General features: G+C 38.1%; 1 long non-coding RNA gene across 1 annotated transcript; it reads right to left on the reverse strand.

Moving 5' to 3' along the window:
- Window positions 1-976: 976 nt before the first annotated feature.
- On the reverse strand, window positions 977-3,230 carry LOC149212612 (uncharacterized). The gene is made up of 4 exons (XR_016250253.1): window positions 3,039-3,230; window positions 2,815-2,958; window positions 1,604-1,834; window positions 977-1,445 (listed from the first exon to the last, which is right to left on the reverse strand). It is a non-coding gene; the product is annotated as an uncharacterized LOC149212612 (long non-coding RNA).
- Window positions 3,231-5,844: the final 2,614 nt, after the last annotated feature.

A 5,844-nucleotide genomic window follows, 5' to 3' on the forward strand; every position in this document is an offset into this window, starting at 1 on the left:
GAGACGGGATGATTTTGGTGAAATAGCTATCCCTTAACATGACACCTAAACTGAGTACAAATCCTAAGCGATGCAAAGACCGTCGAAACTGAAGATGTATGTCAAGCCAAACAAAGGACAACTATAAGCTTAGACAAAGGCCATCGAAACTGGAGATGTATGTCAAGCCAAACTGTGGACAAAGGCTTCGCGGTGAATAGAGTGATATCTAAATATAGATACAGATATAGTGAAATTACATAAGTACCTGTCTCTCAAGAATCACAAACAGAAAGCCGGAATCCAAAATCCCGATATGACATGACTATTCAAGTTTTCTTACCAGGAAAATCGAAAAAGCAAAGAAACATTCAATTCATAAATTAACGCAACGATTGATAACCTGAGAAAAACTCCTTTTGATCTACAGAGATAAACTAATGAAGAGAAGAATACGTTACAGAGAATTTATGGGGAAGGTTTTGCACTGAGTTTGTACCCTATCTGGGTTGCAAGAATTTAATATCCTCTGTTCTTAACGTTGTTCTGGGGTGTTTTCCTTGTGACGACAGAACACCATTGGAGGAGGGAATTAATGGTTTAACGTGTTAAAATTTCACTAAATCCGCGTGTATCCAAATGTCGTTGACTTTTAACGCACCAATAGCAGGAGAGTGTTAATGTTTTAACATGGTATTTCGTTGAGCTTGTGTGCGTTACAGCGCCCTGTGTACAAGCGTGGGGTGCGTTAATGATCGTTGAGCTTTGGTGTGAAAAATATATTATTATTAATATTATAATTTTCTCTTTCCTAAATTAATTGACCTCTCTCTATTTTATAGTCAATTATAAGAGAAAAACGAACAAGACCATTTGAAATATACGAACTGACCAAGATAGACTAGGAATACTGGGATGTATTACGAAGTTTCATATCGAAAATATCATCATAAGCCCATCACTTGCAATATTAAGTGCGTTATAGCTGTTGGGAGCATTGGAAAACGTCGGCAAGGTGGTATTCGTTAAATTAATGAATCTTCACGACACTTATTCCGTTCGCATCGAGGGTGCACTCGATTTACAATTCCAAGTGATAATATAGAAATATAAAACCGAACCACAATTTAATGTGTAATCGGTTCTAATCAGCCTCTCACAGCGGCAGTCATGAACCAGTCGCTTCACTTTAGAAATCAGGTTAAAAAGGTCGGGCTAAGCTGAATTTTCAGCCAACGATAACACCTTATCGTGAACTTAGGTTGCATGACCCTGATTGCTTATGAACGGACCCAGACCTGGACGCGACGCGATAGAGGGGATGAACGGACCCAGACCTGGACGCGACGTGATAGAGGGGTTGATAATATTATGGACCCACGTGCAACTTGCGGTTTTCAGCCAGGCGTGAATCCACGTGGTCAGTGAAAGAACATGAAACATGGCATGCCCATAGAAAACGAAACCTGTAAACATGAGTAAGTAAAATGAAACATGTCACATGAAAATAAAACGTGTCTTCACGTCTCTGAAGAAGACCAGCACGTGGTAAGAGAAAATTAAAATCGGAAAAACACCAGCTCATGAAAATCGCTTAAGCTTGTCAGAGTCCGAGTTTTTGTACTCTTTATGCCACCATAGTGAAACCTGAACGCTGTTTCTGCCTCCAGGTCGCTGGTTGAACTTGCACAGCTTTCGTGCTGGTTGAACTTGCACAGCTTTCGTTTCTATCAGAATGTAAAGATTTGCATCTCTGTTTGTCATATAGTACTGCCTTTCTCCAGGTTTGGTTGATGAATTTTTCTTTCCTTGACTGCTTCAGCGTTTGTGTGCTCATGTGTTGTGGGATCCTTTTCTGTCTCCATGTTATCTTATTTGATCTACAGTCGCACAAGAAATAAACATGCAATAAACATGCAGAGATTATTTTTCTGCTTTAATACTAAATTATCTGCTGATATGTATAGATAGACTAAATTCTCTCGGTAATATTCTGACATGATATTGATCTTGTACTTGCTGCTAGTACCATTACAGGATTTTAATTTATGTTGGTCTGTACAGCAAAAAAAATCTACATGAAGAAATATCAAAGTCGTTAGCAATGTAGGCTGAGAAAACACTGCCGATAAGGTTTGTGCGATCTCTTAGTTTTGTGAGATAGTCGGTCGAAAGGCTGAAACTGATTAATTAACCTGGACGATGGAGATGACGATGTACCAGGGAGGTGCGCGCTTTATTTAGAAATTAAAACCTGTCTGAGTTATAAAAAATTAATGCAAATTCATTTTAATTATATTTGTCAAACTATAAGATAGCTATAGAATTTTAAATGCCCTAGATGCCCTGATTTATGTCAAACTATAAGATAGCTATAGAATTTTAAATGGAAGAACACTCTTCTGATTCATGTTGTCCAACGGTCCCTTGCCCATAGATTATGTCGATGGCGTGGTTGCTACCGCTGGTGCTGCAATGCGTGGCTATATTTTGCAACTTTATGCATAAGCTTAGAAAAATTTAACTCGGCAGTAGGTAGGATTACCAGCAGCAATTTTGCAACTTTATGCATAACCTTAGAAAAATTTAACTAGGCAGTAGGTAGGATTACCAGCAGCAATATCGCATTCATGGCTATTTGACCATTTTTCAAGAAAACCAATTTTGAATGCTACTTCATTTCGCCGAAAAATATTCACGGTTTATAGAAAAAAGTTCAAAAAATTACTGTAAACACGGATTTACATACAAAAAATTATATAATGTGAAACTGCTATTCCAAATGTTTTATATTTTATGAATGAAAATAGTTTTCCCTTTGAAATCCTCGCTTACAGATTTTTGGTGGCCTGAAACCGACAGCTGTTGCAGAGAGTTGCTGTTGCATAGCTGTTGCAGAGAGTCTCTGTCGCAGAGAACGATCGACTTTTCCCTCAGCTCGGATATTAACCACAGAGACCCAGATCAAGCGAACAAGAACTGTCAAGCATGCGGGGATGAAGAATACAAGCAATAGCAATTTTTTAAAAGCAGAGAGTTCGTTAATAGTCGCAGCTCACCTGAAGAAAATTCATGGTTGAAGCAGAAAATATTCTTGCTGGGCTCAAATTTTTGCTTGTATTCGTCATCGAAGCTGCCAGATTTTTTAGTGAAGGAAATCCCTGGGAGTTAGATGCCGAGATCGGGCGCATCTTTATTTTTGAAAACAGATGCTGCTGCTGCCACAGAACGGAGAGCAACGGCCTGGTCAAGAAAATAGTGATTAGGCTCAGCTTTGATATTGGGGACTCTGCTGAGCGGGTAGGCAGACACCTCCCGCCATGCACAGACACCTGCACGACAGCCGTTATAGCATATGGTGGACACCTGCACAACAGCAACCAAGCTTAGCATATGCCTGTTCGGATATAACACTAGTTAACATTAAGAATTAACCAATTAATGTTAGCATTAACAGCAAACCGCTCACGGTCAGGCATATTGAACTGGGCCTAAATAGCAATTTAGGCTATGGTCGGGCCTCTTCCGCCTCGGGAAGAGGCCAAATAAGATGGCGAAGGCAAAGTCAACTCAAGTCAACTCCAAACTTTACAATATACCTGCAAATAACATACGAAAAGTTTGCAAATTAATGCTAACTCGGCTCCGAACGGTTACTATAGTCCCTGCCGGATGCCAGATGGCAGGGACTAATAAAAAAGGCGCATGAAACTTTCTTTAATCCACTGGATGACTCTCGCCTAATTTTATTTAATGTAGTGAGTCAGATTGAAAACCACTCCATACAGAAAATACAAACCTTACCTCAAATTTTTTAAACCCAATTTATGCATTATCCATGCTCTCCATTATTTATTTATTTATTACGCTTTGGAATCTTTTGCAAATTTTTTAAACCCAATTTATGCATTATCCATGCTCTCCCTTATTTATTTATTTATTACGCTTTGGAATCTTTTGCAGAATGCCTAGTCCACTAAATCCATAATATATATAAAAATTTATAATTAGAAAATATGAATCACTAATAGGAAAATAACTAGAACCGATCACTGTCTGTAGTCGCACCACAAAATTCAAATGGAATCCACACCCTGTAAAAGATGCTTTCATATGCTATAATTCTGGCCCATCATGCCTACACAAATTTACAGGGCCCATCTATTCTCTTGTCAAGCATCGATAACCGTCGCTTATTCATTAATTTATATTTTTTAATATTTTGTATGTCAGAATTAAAGAGTAAACCTTCACCGCTTAATCAACCTTTTATTAAATAAAATAACCTTCTCACATAAGTGAATGAAGAATCAACTCATAAGTCTTATAGATTGCATTACAAACACTTAAATTTATAAGTACATCGAGCCGTAACTACAGGGATTGCACAGACTTTATTTATTTTCTATCTAAATTCATCGACACTAATTCATTATCGTTGAATGAACAAAGTTTTATGTCACATAAACAGTTGCCGATAGTAGTGATTAACATTTTAACACCTCTCTTAATCACCACCTACATGTTAACTTGACTATTGGTGTTGGTTGGTCTAATTCTGAGCTAGGCTTATAAATATGACTCAAATATTTTATTTTGACTTTCTTTGTTACAGTATAATGATGCAACTTTTTCTTGAACTTGTTGGTCCAAACTTACTTCTTCTTCTTCCTACTCCAGATCATGAACACTTGATATTGCTCCTTGTTGCAACTAGGATGATGCCAATTCATTTCGACACATTCAATTCCATCATTCAATGATTTTAAGTCTTGTTCAATGAACATTACCACTAAGTTATATTCTGCTTTTTTTTGTTGCTTCTTCGTGATAGCTACCAATACTTGCACACTCATAAACATTAGTGAGGTTTACAAAATGATCATAATCTGGATTCTTTCCAACTTTATCTCTGTCTTCCTTTACCAAATCTTGGTACTCAATTTCATCTGGCTCATCCAATTAATCTTCAACTTGGGTTACCCTTCCATTGAGAAATTTTTCTATGAATTTATTTTCCTAAAACATTTGCAACCAATCTTCACTTGAAAAAATTTCATTATCATATTTAACTTTAAGTTCTTCAATTCCTTCATCCATCCATTCTCAAAGCAAGACAAACTTTAGCACTTTCCTCTGATTTACGACTTCACACAACCTCGACTCAACCACACCTTCACATGGATTCACGAGCAGTGACACTACATAGTAGAGACACCAATCGTCTCACCAATCATCGAACAATTCAACGCATAGCAAAGAAACACAAAAAACCTACACAAGATTTCACTAAAAAACTCAACACTAGAGGTTCCAATATTCACAACCCCAATAATCGAGACCCAATAGTCTCATGACAGCACAACTTGACAACGCTTCCACACTTCGACTATGCCTACATGATCTCATAGATGACAGCGCCCAAGCTCCTACACACAAGGAGAAACAACTCTTCAAAGTTCCTCAAATTTCAAGCAACAATAGCCAATCCACACTCTCTAAAGTGGCCACTCACCCTACAACACAGCCACTCCACGTCGGGTTCATGTTAGAATTAATGCTGGTCATAACTGCAGGAGATCTAGTAAGAGTTATTGATTGGTTTTGCAGGGGCACAACAGAAGTGTTGAGGATTCTCCAGCTCGTCGGAAGGGCGCTACTCCAAGTGGACGTTGACCAATGAATTTGCTCCTTGATAAATTGTTGGAGGTTGAAAGGATTTTGGAACGTGGAAGTCAATCGTTCGAGCTATGAGATTGTTGCCTTATCAGAATTAGTAGTGCGGTGCACAACGAACTATTCCTGACTGAAGTGATCTTGCGTGCTTGATGCAAGGGAGAAAATAGAAGGAGAAATGGGTCTTCA

The sequence above is a fragment of the Pinus tabuliformis genome, chromosome 1_1 (assembly GCF_031772625.1).
Source record: "Pinus tabuliformis cultivar Carrire ecotype Pingquan chromosome 1_1, CPIR1, whole genome shotgun sequence".
NCBI lineage: Eukaryota > Viridiplantae > Streptophyta > Pinopsida > Pinales > Pinaceae > Pinus > Pinus tabuliformis.